Source organism: Anomaloglossus baeobatrachus, chromosome 5, assembly GCF_048569485.1.
Source record: "Anomaloglossus baeobatrachus isolate aAnoBae1 chromosome 5, aAnoBae1.hap1, whole genome shotgun sequence".
NCBI classification, from domain to species: Eukaryota; Metazoa; Chordata; class Amphibia; order Anura; family Aromobatidae; genus Anomaloglossus; species Anomaloglossus baeobatrachus.
In genome coordinates this window covers 214323202-214347427 of record NC_134357.1, presented here as the reverse complement: position 1 = coordinate 214347427, position 24226 = coordinate 214323202, and the positions used below count along the sequence as shown (strand labels likewise).

The following is a 24226-nucleotide window of genomic DNA, read 5'->3' as shown; positions in this document are numbered from 1 at the left end:
ATATGGGTTGGCCCGTTGGATTCCATCATGGAGTTCCATAATTACATTAACAGCATTTGGTCTGAACTTCAATTTGTTATACAATATGATTTACATCATATCAATTTTTTAGATGTCACTGTTACGAAATTAGAGAATGGACATTTACAAACCGATTTGTACATAAAGTCGACGGACAGGAATAACTTACTCGCATATGATAGTTGTCATCCCAAAGCCATGAAGAATTCTATACCTAAGTCCCAGTTTCTTAGGGTACATAGGATTGTTAACCAACAAGAAATTAAAGATACCAGATTACAGGAGATGAGGACTAAGTTTCTGGCGAGGGGTTATCCACAGGAGGTTTTGAATAGTGCCAGTGTGAATACCGAATCTTCTATTGGTAAGACTAGAGATAAACGTTTGGCTTTCGTTCATACTTACCATCCTTTTTCTTACAAAATTCATAAATTCATCAGAAGTCATTGGAACATCTTGCGTAAAGGGTACCCGGAGGTGGAAGAATTTAAATCACCTTTTCTTCCTTGTTTTAGACGACCGTCCAATCTCAGTAATAAATTGGTGAGAGCTGATGTGGGCGCCGGTGTGACTGGACCCGTTCAAACTCATCTTTATACCCAGAGACGTGGTACTTTTCCATGTTTAAATTGTGCCCAATGCAGTAATGTGCTGAAAGGTGATAGAGTTTTGCATCCCTACAGTGGTCGGGGTTATCCCATTAGAGGTTTTTTCACCTGTGAGACATCTTATGTTGTATATGTAGTGAAGTGTCCTTGTGGCTTACTCTATGTAGGCGAAACCACCCAGACTGTTAAGGAACGTATATCACAACATAAATCCACCATTAGGTGTGAGAGATTGACTTTACCTCTTCCATCTCATTTTCATAAACAGGGACATAGTGTTAGTCAATTACGGTTTCAGGTGTTGGAGCAGGTCTTGCCAAATAGAAGAGGAGGTGATAGGGTTAAAAAATTGAAACAAAGGGAGGCGTATTGGATTTTTACTCTTCAGACTTTGGAGCCCAAAGGCCTTAATCGTGATTTCGATACTTCTAGTTTCTTATAGCTTTTCATTTATTTATGCCTACTTATTATTATCTTTTTCAGAGGAGTTGATCACTGATTTGATGATGCCGGTCCCTTTAGGTATTGTCTTATAATCTTCTTCCTGTTTCTTTCTTAACATAATCCTTTTTTCTGCTTTTTCCCTAGTTTTAGTTTTTTCTACGCATTACTAATTTTCCCTGGATCCCCTTTTTTCCATAGTCTTTCCTTTCCCTTTCCCCTTCCCTCCAACTTCCCCCTTCCCCCCCCCTCCCTCTTCCCTTCCCAATGCCACCCCCTTTTCCTTTCCCTTCCCTTCCCCCCTTCCCCTCCCCCCTCCATTTCTTACGTATATTCCTCTTAGTTTTTCTCTTTTCTTCTTTTCTTTCTTCCTTTTTTTACTAGGGTTGATTATAGTTGATAAAAAATTAAAAAATTATTAAATTGATTCTGAATAAATACACCATTCCCTTAGTCCTCTTATTTTATTTCTTCTATTTTTCTTTCATTTGATCTTTTAGGTAATTTGTCTTTAAATTGCCAACCATTTGGTTTACATTTGCCAACCAGGATCGTCACTTCCGGTTTGCGGACCGGAAGTGACGTCCTGCGGTGAGGAGCGGCTGTCTGTGTATGTCTACAGTTGCCAACCATCAGGATTTACACTTTGCCAGCCGGTGACGTCACTTCCGGTTTTCGGACCGGAAGTGACGCTCCGTGACGTCACTTCCGGTCTTCGGACCGGAAGTGACGCTCTGTAACTTGTTAATGAGCTAATTGAGCGGTCTATTTAAATCTGGACATTGGACTGTCAGATTACATTGACTGCAGACCCGGACGGGCAGCTTTTTCCTCTGGTCCAGCTTTTCCATATATTTCTACAGAGCCCTTTCTGGTGAGTGTTCATTACATGGCATTTCTGTGTATTGTCTGTTTTATTAGATTAGAATAGTGTCTCAATGCTGGTGCTTAGGCTCTTTGTCCTTCTATATTAGCAAGATATACATTTTTTGGATAAATTTTTGGGTTTTCCTGTTTGGTTCCCCTTTTGTTGTATAATAGTTCTATTATGCTACATTTTATCTGTATTTCAATTATATCTTTAGGTGGACAGTATATCTGCTAGTGAAGCGGCTCAACTGACAGATTCTTCATTTTTGTTTTTTTGTCTTTTTGTTGACATTTTTTGTATATCATAGTTTATGGTTCATGCATTATAATGTGGTGAATATTTCTGCCTTTTTTTGTTACCATGATTGTATAATGCCATTATTTCTGTATACTTAAAAAATTTTTATGTATCTTTTTATTGTAGTGTAAACTGATGAAGGTCGGATGACCGAAACGTCTTTAATAATTACACAGATCAATGAATAAAATATAAAACAATTTCAGTTGAATGCTTTGAGTGCTGGATTTTTTTCAATTTTTTTTTTTCACTACAGAGATGACTAGATCAGAGTTGCTGCACTGAGGTTCATGATTTCTGAGCTCAGTGTACTGTCTATAAGGACTACCTCAACCAGTCCATGCATTGCGTTCCGAGATTGTACAGACAAGCATAAATGTTTGAATAAGCCTTAATACAGATTACATGAAGCTCCCATACACATAGGGCTAAAGTCAGCAGGATCAGACAACAGGGTGGGAGAAAAACAAGAAACCAACAAGGAGGTCGGCCAGGAAGTACAAATCAAATAAAAACGCACGGTTATTCCTTCAGGAATCAAAATAAAAAATGGCAATGAATTTACAGTGTTAAACCTTCAGCTACCATACTGTCTGAAGACAAAATTAATGTATTGAAAAAAGGTCTGAATTTTGTGCCAACAAGGAATTTTGATTTATACTCCACCTTTAAGGATGTGAATAGATTTATCAGACAACTGTAAAAAAACATTTTTTTCCAGTCGACTGTAGAGAATACAACTGAAAAGAAAGATTTTCCTAATCAATATGAAAATTCGATGTTTATGGAACAGATGACATTACAAAATTTTAATTCCTTGAGCACTGATAATTTAGGCTATGTGCGCACTAGAAAAGTGATTTTTCTCAAGAAAATTCTTGAGAAGCTTCTGGAGTTGAAGATTACCGCACCTGCGGTAAAATACCGCACCAAAACCGGGGGAAAAACGCATGCGTTTTTCCCGCAGGTTGGTCCCAGCGTTTTTTTTATGCTGAACTGCAATAAATATTATTTATTTTATAGAGCACCATTAATTCCATGGTGCTGTACATGAGAAGGGGGTTACATACAAAATACATATACAAGTTACAGTAGACAGACTAGTACAGAGGGAAGAGGGCCCTACCCTTGCGGGCTTACATTCTATAGGATTATGGGGAGGAGACAATAGGTGAAGTGTAGGTCGGGCGGCAAGCTCCGCACGGTGGTCGGGCGGCAGTAAGTTCATTGTAGATTGTAGGCATTTCTGAACAGGTGGGTTTTCAGGTTCCGTTTGAAGTTTGCAAGGGGTAGGGGATAGTCTGACGTGTTGAGGCAGCGAGTTCCAGGAGACTGGGGATGCTCGGGAGAAGTCTTGGAGTCGGTTGCGTGAGGAGCGAATGAGAGAGGAGAGAAGGAGATGGAGATCTTGGGAGGTCCAGAGGTGACGTATTGGAGTGTAGTGGGAGTTTAGTTCGGAGACATACGGAGGAGAGAGATTATGCACAGCTTTGTAGGTTAGGTAAATAATATAAATAATAGATAGTCGATAGACAGATAATGGATAGAGGGAAAGATGGATAGATGAATAGATAGATGAGAAAGACCTATATAATGTCCCACCCCCCTGCATATTCTAAGCTGGCACCCTTTAGTGACTTTCATGTGGCACTAAAGGGTGCCTAGCCTTATATTTAGCCAAAAAATAATTAAAAAAAACAAAGCGACGTGAGGGTCCCCCCCCTATCTTTTGTAACCAGCTAGGGTAAAGCAGACGGCTGCAGCCTGCAGACCACAGCTCGCAGCTTCACCTTGGCTGGTAATCCAAAACAGAGGGTACCCCACGCTGTTGGATCACCAGCAAAGGTAAAGCAGACATCTGGGGTCTGATATTCTCAGACTAGGAAGGTCCACTGTTATTGGACACTCCCCAGCCTAAAAATAGCAGGCTACAGCCACCCCAGAAGTGGCGCATCCATTAGACGTGCTAATCCTGGTGCTTTGCCCCAACTCATCCCATTGCCCTGGTGCGGTGGCAAACGGGGTAATATATGGGGTTGATGCCAGATGTGTAATGTCACCTGGCATCAGGCCCTGGGGGTTAGTGATGTCAAGCGTCCATCAGATATCCGACATCACCAACCCAGTCAGAAATAAATAAAAAATAGACAACAAAAAGTTTTATTTGAAAAAACACTCCAAAACATTTCCTCTTTCACCAATTTATTGACAAGAACAATCAAATCCGGGTTCGGCATAATCCAATAAGGGGGTCCCACGGCGATCCATACCATAGTCAATGTCCCAGTCAATGAAAAACAGAATGTTCCCCATTGGCTGGGAGAGTAATGCAGTGACCTGAGCGAACATCAATAGGTCAGCCCAGGTCACTGCCATCAGGAGGTTAGATGAGATCATTACCTGCTGTGATGATCTCCTGCACTGCTGACGTCAGCGCTGTCACTGCCTTCTATGCCCGCTGCGTTCTCAGCAGTATCGCGAGAGCCTGTGACGTCACCGCTAGTGACAGTCTCGGGCATAGACGGCAGTGACGTCAGGAGATTGTCATCGCAGGTAATAATCTCATCTCAACTCCTGACCCCGCGGCTGCACGCACTGCAGGGTGACAAGCTGCTGATACTGCGGGCAGACACTGACACTGCTGTGCTGGCAGCGGCGGGGCTGAAGCGGGACACAGACTGCACGGGCACCTGGAGGTCACACGAAAGTGCTTCTGTGCGGCGTCCAGGGAGTGTGACGTGTGTGTTTACTCTGCTCCGCTTCCTCTTCCTGTCATAATGACATCACTCCCCTGCAAAACCGCACGCAGTGATGAGCATTACCGCAGGTAAATCGCGGCTATACCGCACATCATTTGCTACCTGCGGTATATCCCCGGTATTTCGCGATTACATTACAGTGAATGGAGGGAAATACCGGGGGAATACCTGTGGAAAAGTAGTGACATGCACATTTTCTCAAGAAATTTTCTCAAGAAAATCTTCAGAAAGAATTTTCTTGAGAAAAAAAAAAAAGTGTGCGCACAGCTATATTTTTTCCCCCATAGGTTTTGCTGGGAAATGTCTGCAGAAAGATCACAAGCATTTCTCAAGAAATTTCCGCAGCAAAACCGTGGGTAAAACCGCAGGTAAAAACGCCAAGTGCGCACAGGGCCTTAAAGGACAATCTTGTAACTGACACATATTTTTCAAAGAGGGTCCCAAATCCAGAGTTTTACCCTCTGGCCTCACGTTCACCTGCCATGGATGACTACCACTATGTTGTGTTTGATGAATTAAAGAAATTACATACAGCCAGTATTGAAGCCCCAGGTCATAGGAACATGACAAATTCAGAACAAGCAGCCCTGAATCAATTGAAATTCAATGACCAAATTATTATAAAAAAACTCGGACAAGGGCGGTTTGGTTGTAGCCTTGGACCGGGGTCTTTATGAAAAACAATTACAACTCATGCTGGATGATCAACACATTTACTGTAAGATTGACAGTAACCCAACTAATGTTATATGGACACGCTTACAAGAGCTGCTGCAGAGAGGTGTGGACTTGGGGTTAATAACGGAAAGACAAAAGGGAATTTATGACTCCTGAAAATCCGAGAGTCCCTTTGTTTCATGCATTGCCTAAAACCCACAAGAATGTTTCCCTCCGCCGTTCAGGCCTATGGTGTCCGGAATAGGGGCTCTATTGGAGAACACTGGAGCATGGCTGGATGAGACTACAACCTCTGATGAAGTCTTCCCCTTCTTACATTAGAGACTCCAAACATGTATTAACGGTTCTGCAGGGGATTGAATGGAGGGAGAACTATTCTTGGATATGCAGTGATGTAACAGCATTGTATTCTTCAATACCGCATGATCTGGCCATAACCGCATTATTACTTATGACTAAGGACCCTTTTGTTTTTATGATATAGGTCCGAAACGCGTAAAGTTTCACCTGTATGCAGATTATACCTTTGTGTGATGTATTTCCAGGAATGATTATTTTAAGGAAATATCAATAAAGAAAATATTTTTATATTTTATTGGATTTGTGCTGAGCCGACTCATCACTTTTTCGCCCGTTATACCAGCTAGGACTGACCGGCAGGCTCGTGCACTTTGGAGCATTACTAGGAGATGAAGAACAGGTGAGCTAGAAAAATCCCCCCCTTTTTTGTTCTGGCCATAACCGCATTACAGGAGCAACTGATGACTTGTTCGAATTATTCTGAAATTTTGCAGGATTTCATTTTGGATGTTACTTTATTTTTGCTCAAAAATATTTTGGTTTTTTTTTTAAAGCAGCACTATATTCAAATCTGTGGCTATAGCATGGGAGCGAGATTTTCACCCTCATTGGCCAATATTTACATGAATTGGTGGGAAAAACAATTTATTTATAACTCCTGGAATCCTTTTTTATCTGATATTTTCTGGTATGGTCGTTTCATAGATGATATTTTGATAATATGGCGTGGAGGTGAGGTGACCATACCAGAATTTTTCAAATACATCAATTCCAATAACTTTAATTTAAAATTTGTTTCCAGCAATAAGGGGAAGTCTATTTCCTTTCTGGATTTAACCCTTACTAGTGATTCTGAGAATGGACAGGTTAATTCGGAACTCTATAGAAAAGCTGTGACAGGAAACTCTCTCCTCCATGCTACCAGCAATCAACCCAAACATATAGTGAGCAATATGCCTATTGGGGAATATATTAGAGCGAAAAGGTCATGTAGCACAGAGGCAGCTTACACTAAAGAATGCGAACGTATTGATAATAGACTGCACAGTAGAGGTTACGACAAAATTTTGGTTGACAGAGCAAAAAGGAAAGTAGATTAAAAATCTAGAACAAATTATTTGAGACAAAAAAATTCCATGGAAAAAACGGATCAGAATGGTGCTTTAGTCTTTTCTACTCAATATAGTGGCAGCTGTCATAAAAATCACACAAATAGTTCGTAAATACCTACCCATTTTACATGTGGATGAAACCGTCAAAAATATTTTGGATGTAGGTTGCCGCTATATATCTAGACGTGCACCTACGATCGGTGATTTGATTTCCGCCTAGTGACTTATATCTGAGGAAGCCCGTGCATATTGATGAAAAGAATTGGTTACCCAGATGGGGTTCCTTCAAGTGTTGCAAAAAACAATGTGGTATATGCGCCTATATGTAAAATAACAAAGAGAGCATCAACTCCATCACGGGAAAGCGCCATAGAATCAATTCTTTTATTAACTGTGGCACGGATTATTGTGTCTATGTTATAACATGTGAAAAATGCCAGAAACAATATATTGGTTGCACGAGCCGCACTTTGAGGAAACGCACAGGGGAGCACTTGTATGACATCCTAAATCCTACCTCCAGGAGTTTGTCAGAAGCATCGAGGCATTTTTTATATGACCACAGTGGTGATAGTTTTTTTTTTCAGGTGAATGCCATAGAACAAATTCCACTCCCTAGAAGAGGGGGAGATCACATTCACATGCTGCGAGATAAAGAGGCCAAATGGATTTTAACATACAATTCCTGCATGCCAATAGGTATGAATATTAGAAGCGACCTTATGTATATACTAGAAGGTGGCCCGATTCTAACGCATCGGGTATTCTAGAATTTACGTATTGTGTAGTTAATGTATGTTTTTGTTATATATATCGATGTTGTTGTGTGTAGTTGCCAGTGTTTGTGTAGGGCGCTGTAAATGTTCTGGGTGTTGTCTGGGTGGGGGTGTGTGAGAGCGGTGTTGTATGTGTGTTGCGTTGCTTGTGGAGCGCTGTGTGTCTGCAGCGTTCTGTGTGTGTGGTGCTGTGTGTGGAGTGCGTATGTGCGTATATGTATGCCACGGGGCGTCTGTGTTGGGGGGCGTCTGTGTTGGGGGGCGTCTGTGTTGGGGGGCGTCTGTGTTGGGGGGCGTCTGTGTTGGGGGGGTGTTTGTGGTTCCCAGTGTGTGTGGTGTGTTGTGCGGTGCGCGTGTGCGGTGTGTGTGTGTTTGGGGGGGGTGGCGGTGTGTGTGTGTTTGGGGGGGGTGGCGGTGTGTGTGTGTTTTGGGGGGGTGGCGGTGTGTGTGTTGTTTGGGGGGGGGGTGGCGGTGTGTGTGTGTTTGAGGGGGGGGGGGTGGCGGTGTGTGTGTGTTTGGGGCGGGGTGGCGGTGTGTGTGTGTTTTGGGGGGGGGGTGGCGGTGTGTGTGTGTTTGTGGGGGGGGTGGCGGTGTGTGTGTGTTTGGGGGGGGTTGGCGGTGTGTGTGTGTTTGGGGGGGGGTGGCGGTGTGTGTGTGTTTGGGGGGGTGGCGGTAGTGTGTGTGTTTGGGGGGGGGGGGAGGTGTGCACCCCCCCATCGTGCTCCATCCCCCATGCTGCGCACCCCCCATCGTGCTCCATCCCCCATGCTGCGCAACCCCCATCGTGCTCCATCCCCCATGCTGCGCACCCCCCATCGTGCTCCATCCCCCATGCTGCGCACCCCCCATCGTGCTCCATCCCCCATGCTGCGCACCCCCCATCGTGCTCCATCCCCCATGCTGCGCACCCCCCATCGTGCTCCATCCCCCATGCTGCGCACCCCCATCGTGCTCCATCCCCCATGCTGCGCACCCCCCATCGTGCTCCATCCCCCATGCTGCGCACCCCCCATCGTGCTCCATCCCCCATGCTGCGCACCCCCCATCGTGCTCCATCCCCCATGCTGCGCACCCCCCATCGTGCTCCATCCCCCATGCTGCGCACCCCCCCATCGTGCTCCATCCCCCATGCTGCGCACCCCCCATCGTGCTCCATCCCCCATGCTGCGCACCCCCCTTCGTGCTCCATCCCCCATGCTGCGCACCCCCCTTCGTGCTCCATCCCCCATGCTGCGCACCCCCCATCGTGCTCCATCCCTCATGCTGCGCACCCCCCCATCGTGCTCCATCCCCCATGCTGCGCACCCCCCATCATGCTCCATCCCCCATGCTGCGCACCCCCCATCGTGCTCCATCCCCCATGCTGCGCACCCCCCATCGTGCTCCATCCCCCATGCTGCGCACCCCCCATCGTGCTCCATCCCCCATGCTGCGCACCCCCCCCATTGTGCTCCATCCCCCATGCTGCGCACCCCCCCCATCGTGCTCCATCCCCCATGCTGCGCAACCCCCATCGTGCTCCATCCCCCATGATGCGCACCCCCCATCGTGCTCCATCCCCCATGATGCGCACCCCCCCATCGTGCTCCATCCCCCATGATGCGCACCCCCCCATCGTGCTCCATCCCCCCATGCTGCGCACCCCCCCATCGTGCTCCATCCCCCATGCTGCGCACCCCCCCCCATCGTGCTCCATCCCCCATGCTGCGCACCCACCCATCGTGCTCCATCCCCCATGCTGCGCACCCCCCCAACGTGCTCCATCCCCCATGCTGCGCACCCCCCCTATCGTGCTCAATCCCCCATGCTGCGCACCCACCCATCGTGCTCCATCCCCCATGCTGCGCACCCCCCCCAACGTGCTCCATCCCCCATGCTGCGCACCCCCCCTATCGTGCTCAATCCCCCATGCTGCGCACCCCCCCCCATCGTGCTCCATCCCCCATGCTGCGCACCCCCCATCGTGCTTCATCCTCCATGCTGCGCACCCCCCCATCGTGCTCCATCCCCCATGCTGCGCACCCCCCCATCGTGCTCCATCCTCCATCGTGCTCCATCCCCCATGCTACGCACCCCCCCCATCGTGCTCCATCCCCCATGCTGCGCACCCCCCATCGTGCTCCATCCCCCATGCTGCGCACCCCCCCCATCGTGCTCCATCCCCCATCGTGCTCCATCCCCCATGCTGTGCACCCCCCATCGTGCTCCATCCCCCATGCTGCGCACCCCCTATCGTGCTCCATCCCCCATGCTGCGCACCCCCCATCGTGCTCCATCCCCCATGCTGTGCACCCCCCCATCGTGCTCCATCCCCCATGCTGCGCACCCCCCCATGCTGCTCCATCCCGCATGCTGCGCACCCCCCATCGTGCTCCATCCCCCATGCTGCGCACCCCCCATCGTGCTCCATCCCCCATGCTGCGCACCCCCCATCGTGCTCCATCCCCCATGCTGTGCACCCCCCCATCGTGCTCCATCCCCCATGCTGCGCACCCCCCATCGTGCTCCATCCCCCATGCTGCGCACCCCCCCATCGTGCTCCATCCCCCATGCTGCGCACCCCCCCATCGTGCTCCATCCCCCATGCTGTGCACCCCCCCATCGTGCTCCATCCCCCATGCTGCGTACCCCCCCATCGTGCTCCATCCCCTATGCTGCGAACCCCCCATCGTGCTCCATCCCCCATGCTGCGTACCCCCCCATCGTGCTCCATCCCCCATGCTGCGTACCCCCCCATCGTGCTCCATCCCCCATGCTACGCACCCCCCCATCGTGCTCCATCCCCCATGCTGCGCACCCCCCCATCGTGCTCCATCCTCCATGCTGCGCACCCCCCCCATCGTGCTCCATCCCCCATGCTGCGCACCCCCCCATCGTGCTCCATCCCCCATGCTGCGCACCCCCCCATCGTGCTCCATCCCCCATGCTGCGCACCCCCCCCATCGTGCTCCATCCCCCATGCTGCGCACCCCCCCATCGTGCTCCATCCCCCATGCTGCGCACCCCCCCATCGTGCTCCATCCCCCATGCTGCGCACCCCCCCATCGTGCTCCACCCCCCATGCTGCGTACCCCCCCCCCATCGTGCTCCACAGTTACACATCAGACAGTATACACGCACACATCTGATCGCATACACTCACACCCCACTTCTCCCTGTGCCCTCCGGTGGACGGTCCCAGCAGCTGTGCTGAACGCCGTTGCTCGTCTGCCTTCTGCCGACACTCACACATCCGCTCGCATACACGCACACATCCGATCGCATACACGCACACACACACTGACGATATCGCACATACGCGCTCACATACTAACAACATCCGGAGATACCACATGCTTCCGGCCATGTGATCCTCCGGCAGGTCCTGGAAGGTCACTGCACGCACAGTATCGCCGCCGAGAAGTAAGCGATATCAATGGATGTTGTGAGTGTGTGGATGCGATCTGATGTGTGTGTGTGTGTCTGTTCTTATGTGTGTGCGTGTGTGTGTGTTCCGCCGCTGCAGGACCTTGATGCGCTCACCTGCTCCCGGTCGGCGTCTGGTGAGTATGACTGCGGGGTCTTCTTTCTTCTGTCTTCTCTCTTCTGGGGGTGCCCGCTGCCTATAATGAAGTGTCTTGCAGTGTCTTTAACTCTTTCACCGCTGCATGACACTTCATTATTGACCACAGCGTATGCCGGCTCCCTGCACGTGTGTACCGGGAGCCAGTGTTTGCTGGTAACCATGATACACATCGGGTAACTAAGGGAAGCGCTTCCTATAGTTACGCGATGTGTATCATGGTTACCAGCGTACACCGGCTCCGTCACGATCCCAGCATCGCAAGGTTATGTCTGGGCTGGGGGAGTCGGGGCTTCGTTTGAATTCGGGGGAAGGGGCGTGGCCGAGCCGTCGATGCGTGCGGAGGGTCGGGGCGAGCGGCCAATCCATGCGGGGGGGGGGGGGGGGGCGGGGCCAGGCTGAGGCGAGCGGGCCAATCCGTGGGGGGGGGGGCGCTGACGGAGCCCAGGCCGAGCCCAGAGCGGCCTAATCCATGCGGGGGCGGGGCCAAGACCGAGCGGCCAATCCGTGGGGAGGGGCGGGGGCCAGGCCGAGCCCAGCGGCCAATCCGACAGTTGTCACTTTTATGACACTGTCACGGTGACAATTTTGGAGCAAGACAGACAGACAGAATAAGGCAATTATATATATACTAGAAGGTGGCCCGATTCTACGCATCGGGTATTCTAGAATTTACGTATTGTGTAAGTTCATGTATGATTTTTGTTTATATAGGCAATTATATATATACTAGAAGGTGGCCCGATTCTACGCATCGGGTATTCTAGAATTTACGTATTGTGTAGTTCATGTATGATTTTTGTTATATATATATATATATATATATATATATATATATATATACACACAGTAGATGTTGTTGTGTGTAGTTACCAAGTGTTTGTGTAGGGCGCTGTACATGTTCTGGGTGTTGTCTGGGTGTGGCGGGGGTTGAGAGCGGTGTTGTATGTGTGTTGCGTTGTTTGTGGAGCGCTGTGTGTCTGTAGCGTTGTGTGTGTGTGTTGCGCGGTTTGTGCGTGTGGTGTGTTTTGGGGGAGGTATGTTTTGTGCAATGTGTGTGTTGTGCGGTATGTGCGTATATTTGTGTGTGCCGCGGTGTTTGTGTGTTGGGTGTTGTGTGTGTGCAGCGTTGTCTGTGTGTGTGTGTGTCTGTGTAGGGCAGTTGTTTGTGGTTCCCAGTGTGTGTGTGTGGTGTGTTGTGCAGTGTGTGTGTGTGTGTGTGTTGGGGGGAGGTGTGCACTCCCCATCGTGCTCCATCCCCCATGCAGCGCACTCCCCATCGTGCTCCATCCCCCATGCAGCGCACTCCCCATCGTGCTCCATCCCCCATGCAGCGCACCCCCCATCGTGCTCCATCCCCCATGCTGCGCACCCCCCCATCGTGCTCCATCCCCCATGCTGCGCACCCCCCAAACGTGCTCCATCCGCCATGCTGCGCACCCCCCAAACGTGCTCCATCCGCCATGCTGCGCACTCCCAAACGTGCTCCATCCGCCATGCTGCGCACTCCCCAAACGTGCTCCATCCGCCATGCTGCGCACTCCCAAACGTGCTCCATCCGCCATGCTGCGCACTCCCAAACGTGCTCCATCCGCCATGCTCCGCACTCCCAATTGTGCTCCATCCGCCATGCTCCGCACTCCTAAACGTGCTCCATCCGCCATGCTCCGCACTCCCAAACGTGCTCCATCCACCATTCTGCGCACTCCCCCATCGTGCTCCATCTCCCATGCTGCGCACTCCCCAAACGCGCTCCATCCGCCATGCTGCGCACTCCCAAACGCGCTCCATCCGCCATGCTGCGCACTCCCAAACGCGCAACCCCCATCATGCTCCATCCCCCATCGTGCTCCATCCCTCATGCTGCGCACCCCCCATCGTGCTCCATCCCCCATGCTGCGCACCCCCCATCGTGCTCCATCCCCCATGCTGCGCACCCCCCATCGTGCTCCATCCCCCATGCTGCGCACCCCCCATCGTGCTCCATCCCCCATGCTGCGCACCCCCCATCGTGCTCCATCCCCCATGCTGCGCACCCCCCATCGTGCTCCATCCCCCATGCTGCGCACCCCCCATCGTGCTCCATCCCCCATGCTGCGCACCCCCCATCGTGCTCCATCCCCCATGCTGCGCACCCCCCATCGTGCTCCATCCCCCATGCTGCCCGCAGCATCAGCCTCTCTGCCCGCAGCATCAGCCTCTCTGCCCGCAGCAACAGCCTCTCTGCCCGCAGCAACAGCCTCTCTGCCCGCAGCAACAGCCTCTCTGCCCGCAGCAACAGCCTCTCTGCCCGCAGCAACAGCCTCTCTGCCCGCAGCAACAGCCTCTCTGCCCGCAGCAACAGCCTCTCTGCCCGCAGCAACAGCCTCTCTGCCCGCAGCAACAGCCTCTCTGCCCGCAGCAACAGCCTCTCTGCCCGCAGCAACAGCCTCTCTGCCCGCAGCAACAGCCTCTCTGCCCGCAGCAACAGCCTCTCTGCCCGCAGCAACAGCCTCTCTGCCCGCAGCATCAGCCTCTCTGCCCGCAGCATCAGCCTCTCTGCCCGCAGCAACAGCCTCTCTGCCCGCAGCAACAGCCTCTCTGCCCGCAGCAACAGCCTCTCTGCCCGCAGCAACAGCCTCTCTGCCCGCAGCAACAGCCTCTCTGCCCGCAGCAACAGCCTCTCTGCCCGCAGCAACAGCCTCTCTGCCCGCAGCAACAGCCTCTCTGCCCGCAGCAACAGCCTCTCTGCCCGCAGCAACAGCCTCTCTGCCCGCAGCAACAGCCTCTCTGCCCGCAGCAACAGCCTCTCTGCCCGCAGCATCAGCCTCTCTGCCCGCAGCATCAGCCTCTCTGCCCGCAGCAACAGCCTCTCTGCCCGCAGCAACAGCCTCTCTGCCCGCAGCAACAGCCTCTCTGCCCGCAGCAACAGCCTCTCTGCCCGCAGCAACAGCCTCTCTGCCCGCAGCAACAGCCTCTCTCCTCCCAGCCTCAGCCTCTCTCCTCCCAGCCTCAGCCTCCCCCAGCCTCAGCCTCCCCCAGCCTCAGCCTCCCCCAGCCTCAGCCTCTCTCCTCCCAGCCTCAGCCTCCCCCAGCCTCTCTCCTCCCAGCATCAGCCTCTCTCCTCCCAGCATCAGCCTCTCTCCTCCCAGCATCAGCCTCTCTCCTCCCAGCATCAGCCTCTCTCCTCCCAGCATCAGCCTCTCTCCTCCCAGCATCTGCCTCTCTCCTCCCAGCATCTGCCTCCCCCAGCATCAGCCTCTCTCCTCCCAGCATCAGCCTTTTCGGTCCCCAGCATCAGCCTCTCTCCTCCCAGCCTACCCCAGCCTCAGCCTCCCCCAGCATCAGCCTCTCTTCTCTCAGCCTCCCCATCCCAGCCTTCCCCAGGATCAGCCTCTCTCCTCCCAGCCTCCTCCAGCACGCCGTGCTCCTCTGCCGACACTCACAGATCCGATCGCATACACACACACACACACACACGATCGCATACACTCACGCACACACACGATCGCATACACTCACGCACACACACACACTGACGATATCGCACATACGCGCTCACAACATCCGGAGATACCACATGCTTCTGGCCATGTGATCCTCCGGCAGGTCCTGGAAGCTCACAGCACAGTATCGCTGCCGAGAAGCAAGCGATATCCCAGGATGTTGTGAGTGTGTGGATGCGATGTGATGTGTGTGTGAGAGGGAGTGTGATCTGATGTGTGTGTGTGTGTGTGTGCTGTTATGTGTGTGCGTGTGTGTATGTTCCGCCGCAGCAGGACCTTGATGCGCTGGTAACTATGCTACCATGGTTACCAGCGTATCTCGTCCCCTGCTCGCACGGGAGCCCACACCAGCATACGCCGGGCCAGCTACAGCAATGCGAGGGTATGTGTTGGCTGGTTTGGCAGCGTACGCTGATGTGGGCTCCCGGGGGTACAGTACTCACCTGGGAGTCGTGGCTCCGTGACCGTGTCGGTTCGGGGAATGCGTGGGGGGGCGGGGCCAGAGCTAGCGTGCATTGCGTGAGGGGGGCGGGGCGTGGCCGAGTTGCCAATGCCTGCAGGGTGCCGGGGGCGTGAGGCCAATCTGTGGGGGGGGGGGGGGGGGGGGCGGAGCCTGGGCGAGCGGCCGGCCAATCCGTGTGGGGGCGCAGCCTGGGAGAGCGGCCAATCCGTGCGGGGGGGGGGGGGGCGGGGCCATGGCGATCCCAGCGGCCAACCAGCTTTGTGTCACCGTAAGGACACAATTTTGGAGCAAGACAGACAGACAGACTAAGGCAATTATATATATAGATAGATACTAATTGCATTAGCTATAAGCCTATTGAATTTTCTCTTTTTTTACGTTATTTATATTTGGGATATTGAGAAAAGTAATGTTATGTCATTTTTTGTTCCTCTAGTAAGAAAATTAATTGATGATTTCATGATTGAAAAGATTTTAGCTCATAAGGATTTGCTATGTTCAATGGCTAATGATAGGTTAAATGACTGGCAGAGACATATGGGTCATAATGTTTTGCTGTGTGTCTCCAAACAGGATATGATGTTCAAGGGAGTGATCAGGTATTTTCTATACATATTGTGTCTTATTCAAACAGCATATGTCTAAGATTAAAAGCCACACTGGCTAGAAACGCGTAAGACGTTTTTTGTTTTTTTTTTTATCTGCTCTGGATGTCCATCTAACGTCATGTCAGTTTTAGTTTTTTTCTAAAATATAATAGAGCGTAATAACGGAGAAGGGGTTTTATGCCGCGCTATTCACCAGGCACAAGGACGACAAGATATTCAATGTTCCTTTATTGTAGCTTGAGTCTACGCGTTTCAGGAGCTCTGCTCCCTTCATCAGGACATAAGGCACAAAATTAAAATATGTTATGTTTCTATTCTAAAATATAATGAAATTTTAATCAAACCATCTCTGGACGTGTTGCTGGATAGGAAACACCTTTCCAAAACCTATTGCCATTCCACTCCTGAACACGGAACCCACCTCCTTGCACCGTCCTGGATAGAGGAACAAGTTCTACTGATTACAGGGTGAGCTGAAAAAAAACTTTTTTACCTTTAGGATCAGACAACAGTCTGATGTGTATGGGGGCTTCCCAACTTAAGAATGGATGTCAAGGGAGGGTAGGAACTGGAGTGTTGGAATTCCACTTGTTAAACCTTTTGTTCTCTTAATCCACCACCAGAGGCTGACATCTGCTCTCTAATAGAGAACACAAGTACATTTGGTCAAGCACTCCTGTATGTGATAGTCAAGAGAGCTGTCGACCAAGCGATTGTAGGGATTGGGTGTTTATGGGCCTTAAAGGGTTTGTGTAGTGAAAACAAGGCATCACCTACCTATCCATGTGCTAGGTGATAATTTGCTTATCAGAGTCTGCCCGATCACTGGGACCCACAGTAATTGGGAAAATGGGGAATGTTTTCCAATTCCAAAACAGATAAAAGAGTGCTGCATTCTGCTACCATGTTTTCCCAAAAATAACACGCGGTCATACTTTTTTTTTGCCCCCAAAACAAGCACTAGGGCTTATTTTTGGAGTAGATCTTATTCCTGGTGAAACATGGTTGGGGGTAACTTTACCTCCCCAAAAAATGCAGATTCCACCCTTCACAGGAGACTCATACTTACCAGACCCTGGACGTCTGTGTGTCTCCCAGGTCCTCCCTGTGATCTCCAGTGGGCCCTCTTAGGAGCAGTGCCGCATGGGGTCCTCCCCTGCTTCTGGCCGACACACTCACATACATCAGATCGCACACACACAAGCACCGATCAGATTGCACTCACTCACCATATCCGGCGGTACAGAATGCCTCTGGCCACAGAGAAATATGGGAGGAAGTTACACATTGCAGGTCCTATAAGCTTTCCACCACACTGCGTCTCAGGATTCTGCTGGCCAGAAGAAATCTGTATCGCTGGATGTCGTGAGCGCGTGTGTGTGTGTGTGAGATCTGATGTGTGCGATCCACTGCTGGTCCTCCCACTCAGCGTCCGGTGAGTCTGATTGCGGGGTGTCCGCTGTCTATAATGAAGTATCCTGCATTATCTTAAACTTTTTTTAGCTGCATGGACACTTCATTAATGAACCGCAACTAGGGCTTATATTTAAGCCTTGTTCCAAAAATGCTGAAAATCCCTGCTAGGGCTTATTTTTAGGGGAGGGCTTATTTTTGGAAAAAACACGGTAGATAGAAGAGATGATAATGGGTTATTAGTATTATGGATATCCATCTATGTACTATAGATTTGAGTTACTCCAAATTATGATGTTCTCCTCCTTGGCTAAAAGTATTTCTCAAAATTTCTAATGAGTATTGTTACCCCTCTGTAAAATATGTAGTGGGACCTCTGCCAGCGCCTGTCCTATGGAACAGTGGTGGCAACAGCTTCAGACCCTCAGCGAAAAGCAAGTTACATCCCTAGCAGAAGGAAAAAAAAAAAAAAAAAAAAGTCTATAAAAATAGGTCTCGTCCTATATGACCTAAATCAGGCAGTATGATCCACATGGAGCTATGTCGCCACAACAGGCAGTAAACACCGAGAAACAGGGCTGGGGCCCAATAAATGTGGGGCATATGTGAGGATGAGGGGGCTGAGACAGAAAAAAATGGCAGCGAGATCTGAACCATTTAGTGGGGGTCTACATGCGAGGACTGCGAGTTGTTGTGGACACTACCTACAATAATGTGCGAACACAGCCCGATACAGAGCCAACCGGCAGTTACTGATCACTAATATCACACCGAGCTTTCTAACTATAGAAATGAACATTCATCCCATACTTCTAACAGTTTTATTAAAACAAGTTTATCAATAATTCTGTTTTTGTTTTTTTTATTTTTCTTCTTTACAGTTTTACCGGCAGCAGACTATTGTGAACGATCAGCTGAGCGCTCTCAAAAGCCGGCCGCCGGGCGCTCAGCTGAACGTTTGGCTACCGAGAGACTAAAAAAAGTTTCTGTGATAAAAAAAAAAAAATAATGATGAGCATGCGCAGTGAAAAAGAGGATTCCGCCGCTCAAAAAACGTTACACGCTGCGTTCCTTCCGCCTGGCGGAAGCAACGCAGTGTCGGCCAGCGGAAGCAACGCAGGTACTTTTGGCACAATCTATCATCCATACAAGTCTATGGGAAACAGCGAATCCGTTAAAGGATTCCGCTGTTTTCCAAAAGGGCGGATTGCGCAAGAAGGTAATTAACTTAAGTGTGAAAGTACCCTTAGGCGTAAAAACTGTTGGAAAATTTGTATTTCTACACTTACTATAAAAATCCTCTCTCGTTGAACACATTGGAGGACACAGGAGGTGTGATGTGGATTAGACCACACTGTTCTCTCAGTCTGTAAGGTGGGACAGGGGGGAGCAATTACATCCCGATACCAGTAGTCACAAACTGTATTAGAAAAACAAAGGGAGAAGATTAATAACACACAGCATCACCCCCTGACCTGTGTAATGCCCCCCCCCCCCGCAGCATCAACCCCTGACCTGTGTAATGCCCCCCCGCAGCATCGCCCCCCGACCTGTATAATGCCCCCCCCCGCAGCATCGCCCCCCGACCTGTGTAATGCCCCCCCGCAGCATCGTCCCCTGACCTGTGTAATGCCCCCCCCCCCGCAGCATCGCCCCCTGACCTGTGTAATTGCCCCCCCCCGTAGCATCGCCCCCTGACCTGTGTAATGCCCCCCCCCCCGCAGCATCGCCCCCTGACCTGTGTAATGCCCCCCCCCCGCAGCATCGCCCCCTGACCTGTGTAATGCCCCCCCCCGCAGCATCGCCCCCCTGACCTGTGTAATGCCCCCCCCCGCAGCATCGCCCCCTGACCTGTGTAATGCCCCCCCCGCAGCATTGCCCCCTGACCTGTGTAATGCCCCCCCCCGCAGCATTGCCCCCTGACCTGTGTAATGCCCCCCCCCGCAGCATCGCCCCCTGACCTGTGTAATGCCCCCCCCCGCAGCATCGCCCCCTGACCTGTGTAATGCCCCCCCCCCGCAGCATCGCCCCCTGACCTGTGTAGTGCCCCCCCCCGCAGCATCGCCCCCTGACCTGTGTAGTGCCCCCCCCCGCAGCATCGCCCCCTGACCTGTGTAGTGCCCCCCCCCGCAGCATCGCCCCCTGACCTGTGTAGTGCCCCCCCCCCCGCAGCATCGCCCCCTGACCTGTGTAGTGCCCCCCCCGCAGCATCGCCCCCTGACCTGTGTAATGCCCCCCCCCGCAGCATCGCCCCCTGACCTGTGTAATGCCCCCCCGCAGCATCGTCCCCTGACCTGTGTAATGCCCCCCCCCGCAGCATCGCCCCCTGACCTGTGTAATGCCCCCCCCGCAGCATCGTCCCCTGACCTGTGTAATGCCCCCCCCCCGCAGCATCGCCCCCTGACCTGTGTAATGCCCCCCCCCGCAGCATCGCCCCCTGACCTGTGTAATGCCCCCCCCGTAGCATCGCCCCCTGACCTGTGTAATGCCCCCCCCCCGCAGCATCGCCCCCTGACCTGTGTAATGCCCCCCCCGCAGCATCGCCCCCCTGACCTGTGTAATGCCCCCCCCCCGCAGCATCGCCCCCTGACCTGTGTAATGCCCCCCCCCCCGCAGCATCGCCCCCTGACCTGTGTAATGCCCCCCCCGCAGCATCGCCCCCTGACCTGTGTAATGCCCCCCCCGCAGCATCGCCCCCTGACCTGTGTAATGCCCCCCCCGCAGCATCGCCCCCTGACCTGTGTAATGCCCCCCCCCGCAGCATCGCCCCCTGACCTGTGTAATGCCCCCCCCGCAGCATCGCCCCCCTGACCTGTGTAATGCCCCCCCCGCAGCATTGCCCCCTGACCTGTGTAATGCCCCCCCCCGCAGCATCGCCCCCTGACCTGTGTAATGCCCCCCCGCAGCATCGCCCCCTGACCTGTGTAATGCCCCCCCGCAGCATCGCCCCCTGACCTGTGTAATGCCCCCCCGCAGCATCGTCCCCTGACCTGTGTAATGCCCCCCCCCACCGCAGCATCGCCCCCTGACCTGTATAATGCCCCCCCCCCGCAGCATCGCCCCCTGACCTGTGTAATGCCCCCCCCGCAGCATCGCCCCCTGACCTGTGTAATGCCCCCCCGCAGCATCGTCCCCTGACCTGTGTAATGCTCCCCCCGCAGCATCGCCCCCCGACCTGTGTAATGCTCCCCCCGCAGCATCGCCCCCCGACCTGTATAATGCCCCCCCCCCAGCATCGTCCCCTGACCTGTGTAATGCTCCCCCCCAGCATCGTCCCCTGACCTGTGTAATGCTCCCCCCGCAGCATCGCCCCCCGACCTGTATAATGCCCCCCCCGCAGCATCGCCCCCCGACCTGTGTAATGCCCCCCCGCAGCATCGTCCCCTGACCTGTGTAATGCCCCCCCCCCGCAGCATCGTCCCCTGACCTGTGTAATGCCCCCCCCCCCGCAGCATCGCCCCCTGACCTGTGTAATGCCCCCCCCCCCGCAGCATCGCCCCCTGACCTGTGTAATGCCCCCCCGCAGCATCGTCCCCTGACCTGTGTAATGCCCCCCCGTAGCGTTGTCCCCTGACCTGTGTAATGCCCCCCCGCAGCATCGCCCCCTGACCTGTGTAATGCCCCCCCCCCGCAGCATCGCCCCCTGACCTGTGTAGTGCCCCCCCCCCCGCAGCATCGCCCCCTGACCTGTGTAGTGCCCCCCCCCCCCGCAGCATCGCCCCCTGACCTGTGTAATGCCCCCCCCCCGCAGCATCGCCCCCCTGACCTGTGTAATGCCCCCCCCCCCCCAACACGCAGCATCGCCCCTGACCTGTGTAATGCCACCCCCCAACACGCAGCATCGCCCCCTGACCTCCCGTATTACCCCTTTCTTATGGAAGCCTCCACAAAACCGTGCTGCAGCTTCAGTACATTCTCTGAGTTATACACGACCTGCAGCCCCCAGCAGTGGCAGGAGACACTTTTTTTTTCTGCCCCCAAAATAAAGTGTGAGACACCAGAGCTATAACTATGATAAAAAGCTGAATGATTCCCCCCACCTCAGAGTCAAGATCCGTCCGCTGTGCATAGAGGAGTCCGAGCACTGCTGCTTCCCGCCCACAGATCTGCACGGCACAGAGGAGGCCCCGCCCCTTCCGGTGACGTCTTTCCCTCAAGAAATCAACTCCATTCTAGACTCTACCGTACATTCTAGCATCTTCAGCCCTAGAATCGCCGACATTTCTGACCCGCGACACCCCGGAGCCTTAAGTATTGCTGGTCTTTCATCCTGTGACCCTCCTGAGCCGCGGACACCTCCGTACTTTGAGCCCGTAACATCGCCGACCCAGCCTCCTGAGCCGCCCTGGTGAGCTAATTAATATAAGACACTACGATTATAAGTCAGACCTCCATTTTTACGATTAAAAATGATTTAATTCTTTTCCGTTTTTCCTTCTCTAAATTTGGGGTGCGTCTTATAATCCTAGGCTTATACTCGAGTCAATAAGGCTACTTTCACACATCCGGTTTTTGCTGTGCGGCACAATCCAGCACTTTGCACAAAAAACGCAACCTTATTTTTTGCTGCCGGTTGTGTTTTTTTTTGCATAGACTTTCATTAGTGTCGGGTTGTGCCGCATGGCCTTGCGTTCGGTCCGGTTTTTGCCGGATGCGACATATTTAGCCGATGCGGCGGCCGGATCAAACGTTGCCTGGCACGTTTTTTTATCCGGCAAAAAAACACGCATTGCGCCGCGTCCGGCCGATGCGGCGCATTTTCCAATGCATGCCTATGGACGCCGGATGCGGCAAAAACAGTATCCGGCTGCCGCATGCGGTTTTTGCCACTGCGCATGTTCAGTATCGTGTCGCAAGTGGCAAAAACCGGACGGGCTGCATGTAAAAAGCTTATGCAAAGGATGCGGTTTTGTCGCCACATCCGTTGCATAGGTTTTACAGCCGGATTGAGCCGCAGGGCTCAAACCGGATGTGTGAAAGCAGCCTTAAGGTACCGTCACACTAAGCAACATCGCTGCTGAGGCACAACTTGCTAGCGATGTTGCTTAGTGTGACATCCAGCAACAACCTGGCCCCTGCTGTGAGGTCGTTGGTTGTTGCTGAATGTCCTGGGCCATTTTTTAGTTGTTGCTCTGCGTGTGACAGCGACAGAGCAACAACTAAATGTGCAGGCAGCAGGAGCCGGCTTCTGCGGACGCTGGTAACTACGGTAAACATCGGGTAACCAAGAAGCCCTTACCTTGGTTACCCAATATTTACCTTCGTTACCAGCGTCCGCCGCTCTCACGCTGTCAGTTACCAGCGTCCGCAGAAGCCGGCTCCTGCTGCCTGCACACGTAGCAGAGTACACATCGGGTAATTAACCCGATGTGTACTGTGGCTAGGTGTGCAGGGAGCCAGCACTAAGCGGTGTGCGCTGGTAACCAAGGTAAATATCGGGTTGGTTACCCGATATTTACCTTAGTTACCAAGCGCAGCATGCTTCCACGTGTAGCGATGCTCCAGCGATCCCTGCCAGGTCAGGTTGCTGGTGGGATCGCTGGAGCGTCGCTTAGTGTGACATCTCACAAGCGACCTCCTAGCAACTTACCAGCGATCCCTATCAGGTTGTATTGTTGTTGGGATCGCTGGTAAGTTGTTTAGTGTGACTGGGCCTTTAGTTTACCCAGTTTTTCTGTGGTAAACTTAGGTGGCTCGGCTTAGGCCCCTTTCAGACATCAGTTTTTGCCATCAGTAAGGCTACTCTGACACATCCGGTTTGAGCAGTGCGGCTCAATCCGGCTGTGAAACCTATGCAACGGATGCGGCGAAAACACCGCATCCTTTGCATAAGTTTTTACATGCGGCCCGTCCGTTTTTTTTCCGGATGCGGCACGCTACTGAGCATGCGCAGTGGAAGAAACCGCAATCGGCGTCCGGATGCGGTTTTTGCCGCATCCGGCGTCCATAGGCATGCATTGAAAAATGCGCCGCAGCGGCCGGATGCGTCGCGATGCGTTTTTTTTTTGCCGGAGCAAAAAACGTGCCAGGGAACGTTCCATCCGGCCGCCGCATCGGCTAAATCTGCCGCATGCGCCAAAAAACGGACTGAACGCAAGCCCATGCGGCGCCAATGCAAGTCAATGCTGGAAAAAACGAAACCGGCGGCAAAAAAAAGGTTTCGTTTTTTCAGCAGAGCGCCGGATTGTGCCGCACTGCTACAGCCGGATGTGTGAAAGTAGCCGAAGGCTGCTTTCACACATCAGTTTTTTACAATCAGGCACAATCCGGCGCTTTGCAGAGAAAACGCATCCGTTTTTTTTGCCGCCGGATGCGTTTTTTCCTCATAGACTTGCATTATTATTATTTATTTATAGAGCACCATTAATTCCATGGTGCTGTACATGAGAAGGGGTTACATACAGAATACATACACAAGTTACAGTAGACAGACTAGTACAGAGGGAAGAGGGCCCTACCCTTGCGGGCTTACATTCTATTGCATTAGCGCCGGATTGTGCCGCATGGCCTTGCGTTGCGTCCGTTTTTTTGCCGGATGTGGCATATTTAGCCAATGCGGCGGCCGGATGGAACATTGCTTGTAGCGTTTTTTTGTCTGCGGCAAAAAAAAACGCATCGCGCCGATGTGGTGCGATTTACAAATGCAAGCCTATGGACGCCGGATGCGGCGGCAAAACGCATCTGGCGGCCGGATGTGGTTTTTTTGAACTGCGCATGTTCAGTATCAAACCGGATCTGTCAAAAAACAGATGGGCCACATGGAAAAAGTTATGCAACGGATCCGTTTTTTTTTGCCGCATCCGGTGCATAGGATTTTGAGCTGGATTGTGCC

The 24226-nt window shown here is 52.4% G+C and overlaps 1 long non-coding RNA gene across 1 annotated transcript in view; it reads right to left on the bottom strand.

The window, feature by feature from the left end:
• Positions 1–21489, bottom strand: part of LOC142309872 (uncharacterized) — a 54236-nt gene extending 32747 nt beyond the window's left edge. The window contains exons 1-2 of the long non-coding RNA XR_012754020.1: positions 21435–21489; positions 18684–18814 (exon numbers count right to left, since the gene is read on the bottom strand). This is a non-coding gene — a long non-coding RNA (uncharacterized LOC142309872). The remainder of the gene's footprint in view (positions 1–18683; positions 18815–21434) is intronic.
• Positions 21490–24226: the final 2737 nt, after the last annotated feature.